The 23,242-nt window shown below is 47.0% G+C and overlaps 1 protein-coding gene across 5 annotated transcripts in view; it reads right to left on the minus strand.

Annotated features, from left to right (window-relative positions):
- Positions 1 to 23,242, minus strand: part of APBB1IP (amyloid beta precursor protein binding family B member 1 interacting protein) — a 1,612,974-nt gene that overhangs the window by 1,026,578 nt on the left and 563,154 nt on the right. The gene's annotated exons all lie outside the window — the stretch shown is intronic.

Below are 23,242 nucleotides of genomic sequence, written 5' to 3' on the forward strand. Positions count from 1 at the left end.
CCATCCGTTAAAACTATCTAGCACAGAAAACGCTTAAGTTTTGATTTACAAACTTGCTCTGTCCAAGGAAAAGACACAGCACTTACATTCTTAACATAAGGGGAAAGACTAAAAAAGAATATGTTGATACAGTCATAGAAATAGGGTCCTGGAAATCAACACTGGATTACAGGGTAACTAAAATGATTTTTCAATGTTTGTCTTTATGTTTCTGACGCGTCGCAGTCCGCAGGCATCAGGGCGCGGGGAAAACAGATCAAATAAATGGAAGGTGAAGAAATACTGCATAGCAGTTTAAGAAAATAAGAGTGTTTTCAGTGTTTTTATTTTTTTTTTAAAGCAGGGAGACTCTCCTCGCAAGGCAGGTCTATTGGCAATTTGTTCCAGGCTATAGCAGCCCTCATTGGGTAACACATATGTTCCAATAGGTAAGTTCAAGATGAGTGTAGATTGGGGAAGCCCTGAAGAAGGTCCTGCTCCTCTCAGGTCCAGTGGAACATTTACTACATGCCATGCTTTGCATAGGAAATCCATGCATAAGCAGACAGGGAGGGATAGACACACTGGCACCGTAGGATAACCTGCTCTGCCAAGCTTCACTTGACATTGGACTTTGGATGAAATGTCTTTTGAAGTTTCCAGTTTGTTCAGCATTTTAGTGTCTGTGTAATGGTGAACGCATATCGCCATGGTTTTTCTGATTATCTCACACTGTCCTCTTATAGACTTTCTCTGCACTGATGATCAGCTACGGGCGGTGACTTTTTACCAGACCAGAAAAGAGAGAGCGCGCTACAATTGTGATGTCATCAACAAACCATCCACCAATAATGGCAGGCAGACACAGAGAGCGCAAACATGCAAATATAGGAACATTTCAGTGATCAAAATGAAGCAAAACCCTTGAAAAAGAAAATATCATAAGTCATCACGTATTATACATTTATACATTTTTCAGTAATATTACAAGAAGTCGATTTAATTATAGATGACATATTACCACTTTCAAACATTTAAAAGACATTCAAAATCAGCCCATTCAACTTCACTGTGCTTGGAGGTAATGTACTTTAATGAGAGGATTCAGGAGATACGAAGGTAGACACAGACATATATATCATAAGAACTTTGAGGGCCACAGTATGAGCATGCTTCTAATGGCAAACACATGCGGTATTTTAATTACTTGCGAGTTTAAAATGCCACTTGACATGAAGTAGGTTTGCAAGAGCAAAATATGGTCATTTAACGGTAATTATATGTTATTTACATAGCGCTTTTGCCAAAGAGCTTTTCCTAGAACATATTTACATTGAATTTCACCCAACTGAAGTTGATGGGCCTCATTACACGGACGGCGCTGGACCAAGGTGCTATTAGCACCTTGGTCCAAGCCAGTAAAATACCGGCACCGTCTTGGAGGAAGGGGGAATTACCGCCCTATTCCAAGGTTGGTGTGGCGGTAATTCCCCCTTCCCCCATTGCCCTTCCCCATTCCCATTTTTGCCCCATAGGGCATAATGGGAATGGGGAAGGTGCTAATTACGGCACCGCAAATTGCGGTACCGTAATTAGCTCCCTGGTCCCTTTGCGGGTTGGTTTTTAACGCCTGCAAAAAGCAGGCGTTAAAGTCTCCAACCCGCAAAGGGACCTCGTAGTAAGGCGGTAAGGGTTAACGGTCAGCGGTACCATTAACGGTGACCGTTAACCCTTACCGCCATCCGTGTAATGAGGCCCGATATCCCTTTATCGACCTCAGAAGGATGAAAGTCTGAGTTGGCCTTGCCAGGATTTGAATCTATGACCACCTGCAGCTCACAGAAGCGAGCACTCAACACCCTGCTATTTTACCACATGGAGTGATTTCTACACACCCTATACTCTACATTTCTGCATACCACATGACCTAAATAGTCCATGTAATCCCAAAGCAGAACTATGTGGTATTATTTAAAAAGGTATGAGGTACTTCAAAATATCACCTTTTTTCTATTTCCAATATACTCATAACGATGCACTCGGCGGTACGTTTAGTGACTGCTCATAGGTAGCATTATTCAATTTTGATTCATAATGTACTTTTTCCCTTTCTGCCATGTTCTATTTCCACGCAATGTTCTCTCAGAAAAGAAACAACAATAAGGCGCCCGGCCACAACGAGAGAATGTGTGGCTCTTACTTGTTTGATAAAGGCTTGGTAAACCGCTATGTCTGCCTCACCAGTTCAATCCTGCCACGGTTAATTGTGCCCAACATTGTTTTGTTATGTTGTATGTGATAACGCAGTGCTTACCTAATGTCATTCATTTGTTGCCAAGGAAATATGTGACCACAGAGAATACCAAGGACAACGGTTGGTTTCTCAATTAGGTCATATATCTTTGAGGTATTTTGTAGAATGACCAAAACCTGAATCCTACTCCTGCATTGCTGAAGCAAAAATAAACTGTTCGCACAATAGTTCTATGCCACGCAGTAAAAAGATTCTTCAATTCCAAGCAACCACCACCTGATCTCGAATGACCAAAATACTCCTAAAAAAATAGGCAATGAATGTGTCCCTTTCTCTGCTCCCACACACACACCCTCACCCCCTTCCGCTAACCTTCAGTGGGTTCATCAAAACTATCCAGTCTACCACCTGCTGCCTGTTGGAAGACGAAAGCCAATGCTGACGATGCCAGCCACTTGCCAACCTATACTCGAATTCTTGTAAAGCCGAGTCGTGTCTGCCTTACATAAAGGGAGGGGACTCTTTTACACTATTCAGTGCTTCTTCAAACACTGCAGCAGACAAACCCATAACTCCCGCCTAAGTCCATTTAAACAATGTTTTGACAGAGAATGTCTATGACACTTTTATGATCCAATGCCTTTGTCCCCTGGCCCTCAAAAGTATGCCACAACGTAGTCATATTTCCGAAAAAAACGTCCTGTAGCGATACAACGTCATAGAAGCCTAAAAACATGGATTTTGGCTAAAACGACACCCTTCTTACAGCCTTGCATGTGTTCTTAGCCAAAGACCCACTTCCACTGTCTGCCCTTATTCTGACTCTGTATTTTAAGTTCTGCCTGAGAGGCTGCGCCCCTGAAATCCCCCCAATGATCCATTATAATCAGCCATTAATCGACTCACCCACATTTAACTGGTTAATCTCCCTCCCGAACAAGCTCACCTAACAAGCTGATCTTAGCCTATGTTCTCTAAATCCATACCAGTTACATGTGACACGATACCCCAATACCCTGATGGCTGAGTAGGCTCTATTGATACGTTCTCCCCATTATTAACAGTCCTTTGCAGAAAGAAGGTACGCAACTGTTCAACAAAATTTTCAGAACAAACAATGATTTCACCACTATATCAAAAACCAAGCTGTGCTGGAGTGCGAGGAATGACGGTGGTCCTTATCCTTTCCCCACTGAACATCCCGAGTACCCGCTCCAGCCTTATCCCCGCTTCCTTTCAGAGTCTTCCACCCCTGTGCAAAGAATGTTCTTTTGTCCCCTGAGAGCATCCAAACCATGGGAACTAAGAACATCTTTCACCAACTCTAAGTGATAAGGAAAGCGCTCCATTAAGGTAAATGTGACCTCCGCTCCACACACTGGACTATGACAAATACTTATACAAAGAACTTCTTGATGATCATTTTAACAAATAGCACAGTTCACAATACTGCCACCAGACTAGAGGAAACTGATCTAAAAAAAAGACTAATTCTCTTTAGCTTTATAGAGAACGTACTGGTGACAGGAAGCAGAGTATGAATACAATTAAAAGCTCCTCCATGACTCAAACGCAAAATTTTCTTAGGTGTTTTGTCTTGAATCCTGCTTTCTCATGCAGCTGTTTTCCCTGAGTTCTTTCCCTCAAGTTATTTTACTTAGTGTTCTAGACCTTAAATGAGAACATTATTTTCATGAAAATGTTTTCCTACAAGACTTTTATTCTTTACATGCTCAAAGTGAAGAAGATTGTAATCCAATACCTAACACTAGTACCAGATCATTGATGAGGAATAAGCAAACACTTTGAGAGAAAGAATCGAGAACAAGAAGATGCAAGGAGTATCAAACCAAAATATTCAACCAAAAATCCAGACCAAGAAAGTTGACTATGACATAAAGTCCCAATGAGCTAAGCTCTTATCGGGTAACTGTGGAAATTCCAGGAACCAGAGGATCCCAGTCTATTGTCTAGAAGAATCAGCCAGTGCTTGTCAAGTACTGTGGAAGCTGAAGCTCTTTATTACAATTGCCTTGACCATTGTCATCCATGAAACATTTAAAGAAAACAGCAGAGGACTTCTGTTGAGTCTACTTATCTATGTGTTACTTAGGTAGGCATGCATTGAACAATGATTAACAATGTAACATAGTTCTGAGTGTGGATCCAGACCAATCACAATGTTCTGTTCATGTGTTCATTTCAGTGTTCCATTGAAGGTATGTGTATTCTTAGAGTGTTATTATTTGTGGAGTTCTTTATGGAGTTCTGAAATCTTCAGTTGGGTCCTGCCTTCTCAGGTGGTGCCTGCTGTCGCTTGAACTAGACTTAAATAAACAAGTCTTAATCTACTACATTGCCCCGAGTTCTCTTTTTAACATTGGCGACGAGGATTCGTTTCACGGACCCCTGACGCCGGCCCCAGCTACTGGCTTTCTGTTGATTTTGCCGAGTTGCCAGCGTTGTGCCTTTTCTGCCGCACCAGCGACAGCAGGCGAGGCAGATCGAAGGCGGAGAAGAAAGGAAGGAGGAGGCAGGCCAGTCAGGCAAGTCGGCGTTTATTTGGAGAAAGGAGAGCCGCGGGGGAGCCGCGCACAGCTGCCAGAGCGCAGGCCCCGCTCTTCACCCCCTGCGTTCGCTACAAGGCGGAGAAGAAACATTGAAGGAGGAGGAAATCTAATCAGGCAAGTCGGCGTTATCGAGGGAGAAAGGAGAGCCGCGGGGGAGCCGCGCGAGCCGCGGAGGAGCTATGCGAGTACTGCTGCAGCAGAGCAGGCCCCCGCGAGCCGCGAGGGAGCCGCGCACAGCTGTCAGAGCGCAAGCTCCGTCTCTCACTGCCTGCGTGCCAGCGCACGCGGCCCTCAGCTGGCTCTGGCGCGCGCAGACACGCGCTGCAGCACACGCTGTGGAGGGCGTGTCAACTCGAGCCCCGGTCTCCATTGTGACGCCAGTTGCCCAGCAACGACTCGACTTTATCTTCAGGAGCCCCGGTCTCCATTGTGACGTCAGCTGACTGCCAGCAGGACTCCCACGGCTGGGAGAGAGAAAAAAAAAAAGGGAACACCGAATTAGCAACAAAGAAGACACTTTGTTCCAGCAATTTATATTTAAATAAAAGGAAAAGTGGAACTTAGGAGCCTGTACATCAAAGGCAATTGTTCCTACAGTGAACAAATTTGACAATTGTGTTTTTGCATCACAGAGTTAGAAGACCTGCCGCCTCACATCCACCACAGCCACCACAGCCACTTTCTACACACACATAGCTGGCCATTCTTTCTTCATCATGGCAGCATCAATTCCCCCACCTATTTTGTTCCTCAATGAACCCGGCCGCCCCCCCCCCTCAGGTGGGACAAGTGGAAGGACACATTTGAAAATTACCTGGTGGCAATGGGCGGAGACAGATTTTCCTCAGCTCGCAAAAAAGCTCTTTTGGTTCACAATTTGGGCATAGAAGGACGCAGGATCTTCGATGGGCTGACTGGAGACCATATGTTGGAGGCGGGTGATGCTGATGAATATGCATTGGCCCTCAAAAAACTACAGGACCATTTTGAGCCCAGAAAAAATGTCAGCTTTGAAAGACATAAATTCTTCCAGTGAGTACAAGAACAATCAAAGTCAGTTGAATCATATGTCGCTTGCTTGAGGTCATTAAGTTACTCATGTGAATTTGAGCATCTGACTGATTCTCTAATCAGGGATCAGTTACTCAGGTGCACCAATAACGCCAGAATCCAAGAGAAGCTACTGGCCAAAGATATGAAACTGGATGAGGCACTCGAATTAGCCAGGAGAATCGAACAGACGTCATTATATGTCAAGGAGCTCAAGGGTGACAAACAAAGTCCGACCACCATGTCGGTCTGTGCAATAGACCAGAAGAAAAGGTCAAACATTCCCAGTGGAAAGAAAGGAAATTGGACTGCGAAAAATGCATGTACCAGATGTGGTAACCCCAGACATGGTGCAAACTTTCCATCGTGCCCTGCCAAATTTGCCGAATGCTTTAATTGCAAGAATAGAGGACACTTTGTCAATGTATGTAAAGCTACTTCCATAAATTTCCTCGAACCCAGAGTAGAGAACAGGGCCAGCATTGAAGAATCAGTCAGGAGAAATTACAACATTCAAGAAGTATCAGCCACCCAGGAACCAAGTGCCAAGTTTGTTTTTGAAATTTCAGCTACCTCAAGCGAGGCTAAGGGTCCGGCAGACACCTTTCTGATTGATGGGCGCAGTTTAGTCATGAAAGTCGACACTTGTTCTCCTTGGACCATAATCTCAAGGGATACCTTGGTGAACATATTGAAGAAGGGTGAAGGGGCAATTAAACCCACTGATTTTAGAGCCTGTGGATATGGAGAATCTACGATAGAAGTCTTGGGGGAATTTTCCGCATCTGTCAGTTACAAAGGAAAGGAATGCCAGGCCAACATTCTGGTAGCAAACAAGGGAGCCTCTTTATTAGGATGGGAAGAACAAAAGAACTTGGGTGTAAGAATACAGGCAAATGCCCCCCAACCAATATCTATTGCTGAAGTGGAAGATGACGTCTGGACTAAAGAGTTTCCTGAAGTGTTTTCCGAGAAATTAGGGAAACTTAGAAATTTCGAACACCATATCAAACTAAAAAATGGTGCGCAACCGGTGATACACAAGGTCAGGCAAGTGCCATTGAAGATGAGAAGTAAGCTTCGTGTAGAATTAAATGACTTGGTGGACAAAGGAGTAATCGAGCCAATAACAGCAACCGAATGGTTATCGCCGGTTGTACTAGTAGCCAAAGCAAATGGAAATCTGAGACTATGTGTAGACTTACGCAGCCTCAATCGGAACATTGTTGTAGAGAGACATCCTCTTCCCAACATATCGGAGACTCTTTCCACCCTGGGGGAACCGAAGATATTTTCCATCATTGACTTGTCAGCAGCATATCATCAAGTTTGGTTGTCCAAGGGTTGTCAGCATCTTACAGCTTTCATCACTCCTGAGGGAGTGTTCAAATACAATCGCATGCCTTTTGGATTAGCTTCCGCTGCTTCTGTTTTCCAAAGCGTGATGGAGGAAGTGCTTAGAGGGCTAAGGAAAGTAACAGTGTTTCAGGATGACATACTAGTGTTTGCCGAAAATGAAGAGGAACATAATGAGATTTTGAGGGCTGTCCTAGTCAGACTTAAAGAATCTGGTTTGACTGTGCAAAGAAAAAAATGCAAGATTGCTGTTAGAGAAGTAGACTATTTAGGTCATAGAATTTCTGGTGATGGTATTGCTCCGAAAAAGTCTCTTATTGATAGCATCAGCAGTGCTCCCCAGCCACGAGACAAAGATCAGTTACGTTCTTTCATGGGGCTGGCGGAGTACTACCACAAATTTGTAAATGGTTTTGCCACCATCTCCACTCCGTTAAGAGAGTTGTTGAAAAAGAATGTGAAGTTTGTGTGGTCGGGTGAATGCCATGAAGCTTTTAGGAAAATAAAAGAGTGCATAGTGCAAGCACCCTCTTTGGGAGGGTTTGTGTCGGGAAGGAAAACTGTTTTATCGGTTGATGCAAGCAATATGGGTCTAGGTGCAGCTTTGTCTCAGGTGGACTCTGGTAAGACCGAACATATAATTGCTTTTGCCTCAAGGCCATTGAAGGGAGCGGAAGAAAACTACTTTGTGATTGAGAGGGAGGCACTGGCAGTCTCTTGGGCTGTAGCACATTTCAAATTCTATCTATGGGGTCAAACTTTTACGGTAAAAACTGACCACAAACCTTTAGTCCAACTACTAGGTAGTGTAGAGTGGGCCAAAGGATCACCCAGAATTTCTAGATGGATGATTGAACTCCTAGCCTATGATTTCAAGATAGTGTACATAGCTGGTAGAGACAATGTAGTAGCAGACTGTCTGTCTAGGTTACCGGTGGAGGGCAAAGATACAGAAGAAGCATCCTTAGAGCAGGGCTTGAGTATTTCTGAGGTTGAATACAATGCCATAAATAGAGATGAATGGGAGATTGCTGATAGTGAGGATCTTATATTGAATCAAGTCAAGGTGTGGACCAGGACAGGGTGGCCTCACAAAGACATTGTAGAAAAACAATTTGACTGCTTCTATTGCATAAAGGATGAGCTGAGTTTATCAGAAGACTGTCTAAAACTCAGGTAGGGTACCAAAGTGATCCGACCCAGCAATGTTAGATCCAAGCTGGTGAGTATAGCTCACCAAGGCCATTTAGGGATGGGAGGAACCAAGAGATACATCAGGGAGCTCTATTGGTGGCCGGCAGTTGACAGTGAAGTAGAGAGGTGTGTGAAGAACTGCAGAGAGTGCGAGAGGAGTGATAAAAGTAAGGTGGTTAGGGAAGCACCCATTAGACCTGTTAGTGTTCCGGGTGAACCCTGGAAAAAGGTGGCTATGGGCCTGATGGGCCCACTACAGAATTTGGGGGAGAATCTCAAGTACTTAATAGTGTTAGTAGATTACCACTCAAAGTGGATAGAGTGGAAGGCAATTGGTGAGGCAACCACGGCCCAAATGATATAATTTTTTGAAGAAACATTTTACAGGGAAGGCTCCCCCACGGAATTAATTTCAGATAATGGTGTTCAATTTTGTTCTGACAAGATGGTGGAGTTTTTCAAAAAGTTTGGTATAAGGCATTACAGAACAGCACTCTATCAACCCAGGGCTAATGGGCTGGTAGAGAGGGCAAACAGATTTGTAAAGGGAGGCTTACAGTTAGCAATGGCGGCAGGTTTGGAGTGGCAGAAAGTGTTGAGGGAGATGGTTTGGAACTACTGCACGACGCCCCACACTGTTACCAAAGTCTCACCTTTTATGTCTCTCAAGGGCAGGCAGCCGGGCACTAAACTCTGTCCAGGGTGGCTTGACTTGGCCAAGAGTGTGAATATTGATAGGAATAAAATTGTGACACTCATTAAAGAGGCCCAAAATGCATACAAGGAAAGGTCTGACACAGAAAAGAAATCCAAGAGTTTGGTATGGAGAGAAGGTGAACTTGTGTATGTAAAAAACCACAGGTTGTCCCCTAAATGCATCGAGAGCAAATTTATTGGGCCTAAGAAAATAGCGGTAGTAAGAGGGAATGTGGTCATAATGGAAGGTGGGGAATGCTGGTCCATGTCCAAATTGGTGAAATGTAATAACAATGGTCAAGCAGTAGAGGATGGAGAAAATGGTGATGAAAATGACAATGGCAATGACAATGAGTTGGTGTATGAATCTGGAGGAGTTAGTAAGAGTGTTCAACAAGACACAGACGTTAATATCAGTACAGAAAGAAGGAGAGGTAAACCTCTTTGGTTGCGAGATTATGTACTAGAGTAACTCAGTGTTATTGAAAGGGGGAAGATGTGTTGAGTCTACTTATCTATGTGTTACTTAGGTAGGCATGCATTGAACAATGATTAACAATGTAACATAGTTCTGAGTGTGGATCCAGACCAATCACAATGTTCTGTTCATGTGTTCATTTCAGTGTTCCATTGAAGGTATGTGTATTCTTAGAGTGTTATTATTTGTGGAGTTCTTTATGGAGTTCTGAAATCTTCAGTTGGGTCCTGCCTTCTCAGGTGGTGCCTGCTGTCGCTTGAACTAGACTTAAATAAACAAGTCTTAATCTACTACATTGCCCCGAGTTCTCTTTTTAACAACTTCCCCTGAAAATATTTGATTTCCATGGGCATTACAGTTGACATTGTGTCATGCACCTGCCCTCTTGGCCCTTGTGGCATGCCTGGCAGTATCGCCACCATTAATCTGCCCCATCACGTTTCTTATGTTATTTTCGGCTGCATTCTAGTCTGTGGGGCTCTTGGCTTTTGCTTCCCTTTTTAGCTCCACCTCCCATTTCCGGCTTCGCATTGCAACCCTACCAGTGCCTTTTGCTTTTTGGTCTGAAACTTTTGTGTTCCTGTTGCAGGCTGCTACTTCTTTCTGTCCTGTTTTCTTTTCCCCCTTGGGTCACTATTTAGCTGTGCTGTGCTTCCCCCCCGCCTTGCTTGCTTTCACCGCCCATTCTGGTTACCGAGGCTGGGTTTCCACTGTTGCTGTCTCTTCCAGCTACGTTTCTCCCTGCGCAGCCTTTCTGCTCTATTACCGCTCCCTCTCTGTTTCGTCTGGTCATTACTTATTTCCCGCTTCGCTTGTTCAGTGGCTCCTTTCTACTTTTCTTGCCTTTTCTGTTCTTTTCCGTTATGGTCCCTATCTGTCGATCTCTTACCTTATCGCTTTCTCTCACGGTACCTACTTATTCCGCTTGGCTGTCTTGCGGATCCTTGTACCAGTGCTTGATCTTCTGAGCACGGAACCTGCTGTTGCTATCACTCCTGTTTCTTTTCCTACCGCTTGGAGGGCGGATTGAAGATTGGACAGTCTACTTACTGATCGATGTTCCTCTGGATCAACGGGACCTTGTTTCTTTCAACACCCCATGGAGACTGCAGGTCTACTTACCACGCTGCAGGAACAAATCACCCTTTGGCTTTTTCCTCTTGCCCAGGCATTCTCGGGCGCGGGCCCTTTGTCTGCTGTGTTCCGTACAGTGACATAGTGGCTTCCATCCGAGAGAGGCTGTATCTCTTACAAAAGAAAAAAATTGTACAATGAAAGGACAAGAAGCACTTATCCTCGACTGAAGACTCAGGTGAGGAGGAGGAGGGGAATCTACCTGTGTTAAGAGGCTCAGAAGAGGACATCTTTAACACATGGACCAGTTTCAGTCAGTTGTGTTAGTTTTCCTTTCATTAGTATTCTTTAATTATTTTATGATAATTAGCCATTTACTTTAAGTTGTTTTAGAAATTAACATCTTTAATGTGATTGCTTGTTAAGATTTTGAACAGATCACATTACTTATACCTTCGATGAGCATGTCTTTAGCTTGACCAATGCTACACCAGAAAAAGCCAAGAGATACTATTGGGGTCTGTTAAAGAAACTTTCAACTACCCCTATTTCAAAATGTATGTTTGTTGTAGCAGAAATCTAGAATGCTCGGACCTTTGAATACTCTGGAATCGGTTCCCATGTCTACCAGACATTGTACTTCCTGCTTGGCCCAAAATACTGGAACTAGGGAGTCACATTTGTTCTTTTTCTAGGCCCAGAGATGCGGTTCCCAATCAGAAAAATTGCTTCCTCAGCCTTGGGGGAGTCCCTGTGTGGAAAGGTGATGGTCTCATCACAGCATGCCACAGTATATGAGAACTTGCAAGGAATTTTTGGTACATGAAGCCACAGGGATTGGTTGACTCTTACCCGGAGCATCTATGATGTGAGACCAACAATCTGTCAAATTTATCAGGTAGATCTAGTCACAACAACCACAAATGCATCCTCGGCCACTGCATTGTATCGGGATGTCTCCCACACATCCACCTGCAACAGGTAGTCTCATACTGACAGCAAATTCACCTGATGAGACAGGCCATGTAACGAGAAGCAGGATGTGCCTTTGGAAGCCAGCAGAGTATCATTAGTAGTGCCTACAAACCAGGATCCCTACTGGCAAACACCACTGCCCAGCTCCTCATCTCCACACCATTCACACACCATGGCATGCATGACTTCTCTTCTTTCTTGTAAGAAAAAGGAAGAGGAACTCTAATGAAACTAATACTTTCTTAATCAGAATTCACAACTCACTGGATCATGCTATGAGTGAAAGCAAATACAAGGATAAAAGGTTATGAAGCAAGGCGATCACAAAACGAGAACTGACATATTGAACAGAACAGTGCTCTGAAGGATTATTCAAAGGAACATTGACAATTTAATCAATTTTCTCTTTTCCATAGTTTTAACAAACTTTTTGTATTTTCTCTCACATGCTTTACCATTCATTGTGGCTGCTGTTCTCTATGAAAGAAGCCCCAGGTTAAGCTGTCCAGAAATTGCTCATAGCTTGGCCCTTAACCCACAGAACCCAAACTATGTATCCACTCAATGACAGTCACCTTAATTTTATGCCATCCTTAAAACTCAGCTGTATGTATGCATGAACGTGGACGAATGGGGCACACAATGAGGTAATATAAAAACCCGTCACGTTTCATTTATTACCAAAACTATGTTAGCGATATGTACAAAGCATGATGGCCACAAGGGGAAAGGAAATCCCAACGTGTTTCACCCTGCTGAGGTTCTGTGTGCATGCATGTATATATCTATGTATGTGATTTATAATGTGCACATCAATTTAGAAAGCATCTTCGCACCCTTAAAGAGGGAGTGTACAGAGTGAGAAGCACATTGTGTGCAGTGGGAAGAGACAGCGGAAAGAGACGGAAGTGGTCAAAGGGTGGCAAGGTGATCCATGTAGAGACTGATTGAGAGAATTGAGGAAGGAGACTAAGGACGCTCCTGAAACGCTCCTGATTTTGTTTAGGATTTCGAGCTGCAATTCCTTCAGCCTCCTTCCAGGAACATCAGAATGCATGAAGGTCATTACAAAGTAGCCACGCGCAAACAATCACAGGAAGCTGTGCACGGGGACTTGAAGTCATAACTCTGGCTATTCAGAAATATTGGGAGAATCTGTTTTGCCGGAAACCCATTGCATTTCAAGATCAGAAAAAAACACACTTGCTGACCAAGCTGTGGAAATTGTGGCAGAGTGTGTGCTTTCTTTATGACTGGAGGGATGTACAATTAAAAGCACACAGGCCCATTTGCAGTCCCCGCCACACACCTAAATATTAACCGTAACCATTCACTTATCTGTATCTTTACGGTACTGCCTTCCAACTTAATATTATTTTAAAGACAAAAAACGAACATAGTTAAACGTCAATTTTCAGTTTCCTATTAATTTCTGTCGCCAATGTTCAACTTTTCCGATATATTAGCACAGGACACACTATCCCACAGTGTTGTACATAGAAACATAGGATCACACCAAAAACAAGCATTGACAATGCCAACAGTTTGGGCTTTTGTGTAGGCATGGGATAGGCTTGCAAGGCACTACTGTCATGATACTTACTGGCCATTAGTGGCAGCAGCTGCAAAATGGTGTGAGCACCTAGGATTATACTAGCAGTGCCTGTAAAATACCTCCCTAATACCTATAAACAAGCCCAAACGGTTGGATTCCCAGTGCTTGCTTTTGACAGGACTTTAGGGAAGGACATGCAAACTGATTATAAATCAAGTGACTGAAGCACACATGGTCAAGACATTTCTATTACACCAGTAACGCATTTATAGCTAAAATGAATCCATTAACTCTCAGAAGACTTCTTTGAAATAACACTGGCAGCAACTTTGGGCACAAAGTTGGAAATTACTGCTTGATCTAGCTAAAAGAGATCCTAGGGGTGGTGTGGTGGTCAGGGAGGTGCAGGAAGTGGGTGGGAAGGGCCATAGAGATTTGCATGCCCCTTGACAGCCAATCGGTGGGTAAATATCTGAACAACACCCACAAGGTGTGTGTCCTATCTCATCCCCCGCCTAGCTCTACTGCAGTGCAATAGTTTCAGTTTATAAAGGGCCACCCAGAATCCCAAACTAGAAAACGTCTTCAAAATCATAGCAATAATTCGAAAACAGCAGCCACTGAAAAGAACCATGATGTTAACCATAATTATAATTGTTCTTTTACAACGCGCTTAATTCCGGAGACCAGTAAGTGGAATCACGACGTTTACTTTATTAACAGAACCTGATACAAAGTCAACTGAATGCTCACTTATTTAGTTTTTCTGATGTCCATAACCATTTATGTGTCAGTGTCGTTTGGCTCTTTCCGAGACTTTGCTACATTCTGTTGAGGCATATTAGGTCATAATCTCATGCCGCCTGCCTCACTAGAGGCTGCCCGCCCCTCTCCTCCCTGCCACCCAGTACAGATGGACCCCTCCTTTCTTCCCCTATGTACCCTACCACCTGCTGTATATCTGTTCTCTTGTTACCTCTTAGAAGCACTCTGTTATGCATCTGTAGTGTTGTATACCTTTTTATTTATTTTTTATTTTTTATTGTGCATATTAGTCAACATTTTTGACTTTTTACACAAGAATAAAACAAACATCGTACAAAATGTATCAATAAAAACATCTAAAACAAAACACAGAATGGAGAAAAAAAAGAAGCAAAAACAAACAGAAAGAGAGAAGAAAAAAAAGGAAACATCCCAAATATTTCATCAACCAGATCTTCAAAATTTTAACCACATACTCAAATTTCACCACAATCAGTTACCCAATAGCTTTAGTTCTGTTAACACAGCTACCACTTCTGCTGTGAGGAAGGATTCCTGCCCATGGTACAACCTCTGCCAGAACAATTTTGAATTTAGCATTCTGGGGTCATGAACAAATCTCTTTAACCTTTTTATCTAATCACCCAAGTCCCTGGGCAATTTGATAATAGATGGGCCACAGTTTGCTTGACCCCCTCCTCGCATCGACCACATAGATTAGTTGGAAAAGCAATAGGGTCTCTGATATGTAGAATTTCCCAGGTTCGAAGCAAGTTCAACCGAAATCTCAAGAATTTAGATCTAATCCTTGGGTTAATACCTTTTTGCAGATAAACTGGAATATTTGCTCTAGGCTTATCCAGCTCTGACCAGGAAGAGGATAATTTTGACTTTCTCATCTTTGATAACGTGCTGATCCAATCCTTTCCTTTTACTAGATTTTTAGCTTTAACCGGATTTTGGATCAGAGTCTCCAAAGAGCAATCAGCTTGTTCCACGATTTTCCTACATTCATCAGAAAGAGTCGTCAAGAACAAATTGTTGTTCAATTTCATTTGGACAGATATCTCTTCGTACAGTGACTTTTTAGGAGGCTCCAAAATAAGCCGAAATTGACTAAGCCATTTCCATTCCACCATTGCCAATAGCAAACCTAGGCCTAACTCGTGACAAACACTTACAATGGGAATTGAGGAGGGGAGGACCAGTACATCCTTCCACAATTTGCCTTCCAATCTGCCCCAATTAACATTGGAAGACTGTATATGAGTTTCTACGTCATACGTAACACTAGGCACCACCTTTCCCACATAGTACTTTATAAATGGCAGCATGGAGAACCGGCAGTGTTCAGAATAAATTCTCTTCATATGTGCACCCAGTTTTCTGGCCTCAACCATGTCTATGAAGTATATCTTTGTAACGTGCTCCGTTGCCTCTTGAAGTTATGCCCGTGCTCAATAAATAACATAATATAATAATAATAATAATCACTCTGATGTGCGTGCCTACAGGTGGCAGCAACATTATGTGACACCACCACATAGAAATTTGCCATTTGCCAATCAATTTCACTGAATGTTCCTGGTTATTGCAAGTGCAAGAAAATCAAGTGCACTCTACGGAAATCATTCCACTAGCGGGAATCAGAATGCCGACCCACAGCAATCAAGTGGTAACATTCCTGTGGATGCCGTGCTTAGACTGAGTGGAGCCAGACATATTATGCTCACACATGTTTTGCAGAGAATTGCTCACTATAGCTCTGAGCAAAAAGAGGGTCTTGGCTGTGCTGGCCAAAGATAAAATCAGACATGGTCATGTGAACCCTACTAATATGATCTACTTTGCCAACTTGGCACATTGGTCTTCATTCCAAGTTTGGCTGTAAACCGGTGGTAAATACACTCATTTACTGCCAAAATACTTAACCGTTACCTTCACTCGGCCCACTGGATTTATCATAGGATTAACAGTCATGAAACAGTGGTGTTAACCCCCATTTTTCTGAATGACCACCAGGGGTAATTCCACTGCCTCAATTCCAATTTCCTTGGGCAGTAACACATTTTTTCTGGAGGCACATTCTCCACATTACCATGAAAATTGTTGTTTGGCGATGCAGTAATATGGTGGTAAGGTGGCAGTAACTGCCACATTATCACCACTTCTTACCACACTGCTGTACTTGTAATGAGACCCATTGAGCCTGGCTGCATCTCAGGTGGTGGCACAGGCACTTGCTGGAGTTATACCTCGAACTCAAAGAGCAAATGGTGCCTTGTGATTCAGACTTCATAGATGAGACTGAGCTCTCCGACAGACTATGAGAGCATGAAACTTCCACATGGATATATTATAAGCAGCTGGCATGCATGATAAACCTAACTGCCTTGAGCAGCTCCTGCCACTAATGTGGATTTTTCCTTCCATTGGGTCATACGGAACCCTAGATATGGCCTAGACATGGCAGTGGATATACTGAGGGACGAGAAGACATGGAGAATATAAGGGCCACCCTTAAAAACGAAGAACCAGGGGGGCGTGGCTTGGAGCCATGGCAGTCGGACGTGCTCTGTGAGAGCTCCCGGCTGGTGTCACGTCACCACGGAAAATGCCCGGTGAACACTAGATCTTCTCGACCCACTCTTCAGCGATCGACAGCTGAGATGCTGCGGAACACTTGGGCGGCATGACGGAGCCCTACCGACGCGGATTGCAGAGATCTGCCGCCTGCGACACACCAATAGGGTGCGAGGGACGTAGCAAGATGGCGGCCGCCTCCCCAGCCCGGCACTAAGCCCGGAGCCTAGGGGTTGGGATCGGAGCACCCCGGGTGCGGGATTGGGCCGGCGGAATCCAGCGACTCGGCCATCACATCGCCCCGGAGGCTCGCCGGCTCCCTTCTGGGGCCCGGCTGCGCCCGAGGGTGAATCCGGCTCCGGGGGCCCCTCCCCCGCCTCTCCTGCTCCGGGGATCGGAGATCGGCGGTCTGCCGTTCCACGCCAGCCCCGCACACCAGCCGATCGATCTGGGCCGCGGTGTCTGAACGGGGGCTGGGTGCCCGGGGGGCCTCCTGGTTTCCTCCCTCCTCCCTCCCGGATAATTACTTCGGCGGCCCCCGTCTGCCTCCTGTCTCCTGTGGGGGCAGACCAGCAAATTGAGCCGATCCGGAGGACATCCAGCCGCGGCGGGCCGTCTGGGGACCCGGCCTCCAGACCAGCATCCCTCCGGCCTGGACAGAGGCCGCAATTGAACAGACGCCCAGGGGCTGCTACAAGCTCGCTGCTCACCGGGCCCCCCCCTTGCCTCACTGCCATCGGAAGGAGCCTATTCCTCAACAGCTCCCACCCTTTCCACCTCAACTTCGGCCACAACGCCTCAACTTCAGCTACATAGCCGCCTGGATCTGCCCGCTTCAGTGTGGACGGGGCCCATTCACCTCGGGGCCACGGAGGTCCCATCACCCAGCATACCTCCCAGGGGGGGCTCATCTCCGGAAGTAAGGTAAACCTGGCAACTAACGACCCCGGGGTCTCCCCACGCTTCCTACCCTGCAGGTTGAGCCCGCGCCGGGGCTCCCATCAGCTTCTTCTTCACTCTCCTGAGCCCCTGGACTTCCTTTCGCCACACGCTTCGGGCACACCTCCAGAGAGGGGAGGTAGCCTCCCTAAAGCACTGCTACAAGGTAAGGCGGCACCTGCCGCATCTCGCCCTGACTGGACGCTCTGCTGCCCCCCGGGCCTGGCTGGTGGCCCCTCCGCCCCCGTCATAGCTGCGGGGGCGTCCCCGGGTTGCCATGTCCAAATCGGGCAAAGCCGCCAAACAGACTGATATTTCTACTCTATTAACAATGCCTCCTGCGGGGGAAAAAAGCAAGAGGGGTGAGCGCATGGACGCGGGGATGGGGAACGGCCTCCCCAATGACCAAGTATCACAGGCGGTCACGAAAGCAGACCTCCATGAGCTTCTATCGGCCCTCACCAGGGAATTCCAGAAGGGCACTGAAGAGGTCAAGACCCAAATTACCCGGTTAGACAAGAGAGTGGGGGAGATGGAGGCCAGAACCGAGGAGATTGAGTCTACAGTGAGCAGAACTTTGAGATCGGAGAGGGGGCGGACAGGATCATGGCCCTGGAGTGCAGGTGCGAGGCGCTTGAGGCCAGACAAGAGGACGCTGAAAACCGCTCGAGGCGGAATAACATTAGAATCCGGGGAATCCCAGCTGCAGTCTCAGAGAAGGAGCTCCCATCCTACGTCTCCGACCTTCTCCGCCACATTATCACCCTCCCAGACAACTCTCCCCTGGAGCTGGACAGAGTACACAGGGCTAGGCCCAGGCAGAGGTCCAATGGGGCGGCCGATGTCCTGGTCAGGATTCATTTCTATAAACTCAAAGAGGAGATCATGCAGGAAGCCAGGGCCATGGGCCAGATCCACTTCCGGGACTCGGAGATCGCCCTGTTCCAAGACTTAGCTGCTTCCACCCTAGCCAAACGAAGAGCTCTCAAACCTATGGCCGACTGGCTACGAGAGCGCAAGATCCCCTACCGCTGGAGCTTCCCTTCAGGCCTCTCCTTCACTTGGGAGGGAAAGACTCAGCAAATTCCATCCCCACGGGAGGCTGCAGTGTTTATGAATCCGGACCTGGAGGGGGAGGTCCCAGGGGGCCCGGCCCGCTCCCCCGAGGGGGCCGAGGGGGGGGCTTCTTGCTCCTGGTCCCGGGTGGTTGGCCGACGCAGGATGCGCGGCCCTCCTGTTAGGGGGAATAAAACCAATACCAACTGAGAGGCCGATCTCCCCAGCTCCATGCTGGTCCTCTCCAGAGCCTGTCAACACATACTGGCCCGCCTTCTTGGGGGCCAGAGGGCTACCCTAAATACTCACATTTATCTGGCCTACTCGGGTCGCCGCCGACCTACCCTTTGTCCTCACAGCCGGGTGGGCCAGAGCTGCCGGCGGAGTGTTCTCTCGATTTGCAAGATCTTCACCACTACAGCATGAGACCCCGTGGTCTCCGACACAAATGGCGTCCGTGACCCAGCCGACAGCCCTGTTGGTAGAAGGCTGGTCTGGATACCTTTACATGTTAACTGTTTTAAGTTATGTTTTAGTTCATGTTGTTGGTTCTCCTTGGTCGGGGGGAAAATGAGATTCGGAGCTTGGGCTCGGGCGGGAGGTGACGTGGAAACGAAGGTCAAAATACAAGTAATCGGAGTGCCCTCCTCCCTGCACGGCGGCTCCAAGGCAGTGGCGGAGGGTCCACTCAGCGCTGAGGAGGCCCCAGCTCCACAATCCAAAAGATGCCACATAAATCCGCTATCAATCCTACCTAATAATGTCTCAGCCGGATAAGGAACTCTCAATGCTGACCTGGAATGTCCAGGGTCTGAACTCCCCCCGGAAAAGAAAGTCTGTGGAGCACAGGCTTGCTCAACTGGCACCTGATATTATTTGCCTACAGGAGACACATCTCCTCAGGAGCGACGAACGTCGCATTGCCTTCCACCGATACAACAGAAGCTTCTTCGCTTCAGCGGATCTCAAAAAGAGGGGGGTGGCCATCCTGCTAAATCGGGACTTACCTTTGACCAATATCACCACCAAACGGGACCCCGAGGGCCGTTATCTCCTGCTAAAAGGCCTCTTGGTAGAACTACCCATCACCATCGTCGCCATATATTGCCCAAACACCGGGCAAAGCAAATTCCTGCGGAATCTCCTACCAACTCTGTCTGCCTTCAGAGAGGGTCAATTATTCATAGGGGGTGACTTCAATTTGACTCCCGACCCAAATCTTGACAAATCGCTCCCCCCATCGAATGATGATTTCAGCAAAGCCCTGGCCATGGCAGAATTCTTAAGGGAAACCGACACCATAGATGTATGGAGATTGGCCAACATGGGAAAGAGGGACTACACTTTCTTCTCCCACGTGCACCTGGGATACTCACGGATCGATCTCCTTCTAATCTCAAGTAACCTCATTCCCTGCGTCGAAGCCATCCAAATCGGGCTCAGAGCCCTCTCAGATCATTCTCCAGTCACATTGAACCTAAGGGTATCCTGCCTCCCGGAGCCACCCCAGAGGCAATGGAAACTCCAAGAGCACATCCTCTCAGACATCGCAACCAGAACTGAAATTGCGGAAGCCCTTAAGAATTATTTCAGGGGAAACACCACCAAAGACTCATCGCTGGCTATGATCTGGGACGCCATGAAACCTGTCATCAGGGGCACGGTGAACGACTGCACAGCCCGACTCAGACGTCTGGACAAAGTACAACAAGACGCACTCGAAGCAGAGGTGGCAGAAGCGGAAAACACCCTTAAACGAGGCCCGAACAGGAAAGCTAGCCGCATCCGCCAAAGGGCGAAACATTCCCTAGAAATGCACCTGGCCGACAAAGCTGTCAGAGCGCTAACTTACACAAAACAGTTTTATTATGTGCACAGCAACAAAGCAAACCGGCTCCTGGCTCACAAATTAAAAAAGCTACAAACAAGAAACCTCATCCACAGCCTCGCTGATGAACAAGGGACTCTTCGCTACTCCATCAAAGAGAAAATGGGAATCATGGCTTCTCATCATAGATCGATTATGTCAGGTGCTCCCACCTCCGAAGTAGCACAAGCCAAATACCTAGCTGAAGTACAACCTCCCCTCCCAGGTCCGCAATTTGAGGCCCTGGAATCCCCCTTTTCGGCAGAAGAAGTCAGTGAAACCATAACCAAACTGAAAAACTCAACCCCCGGCCCAGACGGGCTCACTGCCCAATTCTATAAAAAATTTGCATACATCCTAGCCCCCCACCTGGCTACCCTATTTAACTCATTTCTATCCTCAGGCACGACCACTCCTTCCATGGAAGAATCAATCACTGTGCTACTGCCGAAGCCTGGAAAGGACCGGAGCCAGTGCACCTCATATAGACCAATCACCCTCCTGAATTATGACGCAAAAATCTTCACTAAAACCTTAGCGAACAGACTGGCCCCACTGCTCCCGTCTATCATCCACCCGGACCAGACGGGATTTATACCCGGCCGTTGCACCCACGATAATATAAGAAGAACCATCAATGTCATTGAATCAGCCAATAGGAGGGGGCAGGCAGCGATGGTATTATCCTTGGACGCACATAAAGCTTTCGATATGGTTGACTGGGGCTACATCCGAAATTCACTCGTTCATTTCGGCTTCGGCCCAAACTTTATAAAATGGACACTAGCTAATTACCAACACCCCTCCACCAGCCTCAGAATGAACGGAGTCAGATCCGACACGATCAAAATCTCAAGGGGCACTAGACAGGGCTGCCCCCTCTCCCCCCTGGTATTCGCCCTCTCCATGGAGCCATTTGCGACCAGAGTTCGCCGCAATGTTAAAATCCAAGGGCTGTCAATCAAGGCCCAAACATATAAAATCGCCCTTTACGCCGACGACGTCCTTCTCACCTTAGTCAAACCAGAGGAATCCATGAAGGCCTTATGGAAAGAACTGCTAGAATTCGGGGACGCCTCAGGCTTTAAGGTCAACCTTACCAAATCTACAGCATTGAGCATCAACCTACCTAGCCAGCTAGTAGCAGACCTGGAGGAAAAATACCAGATCCCCTGGGCCAAGAGGAACCTCCCATACCTGGGGGTCCAGCTCCCCAGCGCTCCCAGCAGACTATACAAAGCCAACTTCCCGGCATTCCTGAGAGAACTCAGAGCTGATATCAGACGATGGCAAAAGCAGGAGATCTCATGGTTCGGAAGAATCACGGCCCTGAAAATGAACCTCATCCCCAGACTCCTTTATCAGTGCGCTGCCATACCCACCATGATCCCGAAACAGGAGATCCAGAAGCTACAAAAACATGTCATGAGCTATATCTGGGAGGGGAAACAGCCACGCATTCCGCGAAGGATCATGCTCCGGGGCCGTGAGACGGGAGGCCTGGGAGCACCCGATGTGGCAAGATATGTGCTGGCTGCTCAGCTCTCGTCAGCGTTCGCCTGGCTCCCTGCCACCTCCAAGCCCCGCTGGCTGGAGCTGGAGGAGGCCTGGAGCTCAAGCCCAATAACCTCGCTGCCACACCTAAAGGAACCCAGTGCAATCGGGGACATGGGTCCTCTAACGGCGACTGTAAATACTGTAAGAAGCTGGAAGGCAGCAGCGCGACTCTGGAATCTCCGCAGCACGACGGGCCCCCTCACCCCAGTCTGGGGTAACTCAGATTTCACCCCGGGCTGTAACCCCAAGAACTTTGGGAGATGGAAGAATGGAGGGCTGGAGAGACTGCAAGATTTTTATGAGGAGGGAAACCCCCTAGACTTCGAGGCCTGCAAGGAAAAATTTGATGTGCCAGAGAGCGAGAGATTTAGATACACTCAGCTCCGCCACTGGCTCTCGAACAGGGAGGTGAAACGCCATGGAAGCAGAGCCCTTACCGCCCTGGAACTCACCCTCACCGGTCCCCCGCCAAAGGGCGGAATCTCCACCCTCTATAAGCTCTTGGACAGAACCGACCCATCACGCAAAGAGCCATATATGCTAAAGTGGGAAAACGACATAGGGAGACCTATCGAGGTGGAGGAGTGGAACCACATCTGGGCTAGAGCGAACAGGAGTTCGAAATGCGTTACCAACAAGGAAGGTGCATTTAAGGTATGCTTCAGATGGTATCGGACCCCAGAGATACTAAATAAATGCAATCCCGCAATTCCCCCGGCCTGCTGGAGAGGGTGCCCAGACAAAGGCACACTCTTTCATCTACTCTGGACATGTCCCAAGGCCACGGAGTTCTGGAAAACAGTGCTGGACCACATCAACAAAATCACAGGCCTCACCATCCCTTGGGACCCAGGCATCGTCCTACTTGGATCAAGCGGGGCAGACCAATTCCCCCTCTCCGGGCATAGAGCAGAGCTATGCTCCCACCTGCTCACGGCGGCAAAAATCTCCATAGCCAGGCTGTGGAAAAACCCAGAGGGCCCGGCAGTACAAATGTGGTGGACAAAATGTTGGGACATAATTGCAGCCGAAAAAATTACTGCCCTACGACTCGGAAACAGAGATAAATTCTCCCAAACGTGGGCTCCCTTTCTAGACTTTACCCAACAATTTCCAGGTCTAGCACGACAACCCCCTTCCCTACGATGGATGGACAAAACCGACTAAACACAAAAGGGGCCAAGGTCGTGCAGAGGGACAAAGTGGCCTAGGGTCTGGCCTGTCAGCGAACCCAGGAATGTGGCTCTAAGGCCTAAACAATCTAACGCACTGCGAGCTGAAAACGATCAAGGGC

Source organism: Ambystoma mexicanum, chromosome 2q, assembly GCF_040938575.1.
Source record: "Ambystoma mexicanum isolate Mex_15411 chromosome 2q, UKY_AmexF1_1, whole genome shotgun sequence".
Classification (NCBI taxonomy): Eukaryota; Metazoa; Chordata; class Amphibia; order Caudata; family Ambystomatidae; genus Ambystoma; species Ambystoma mexicanum.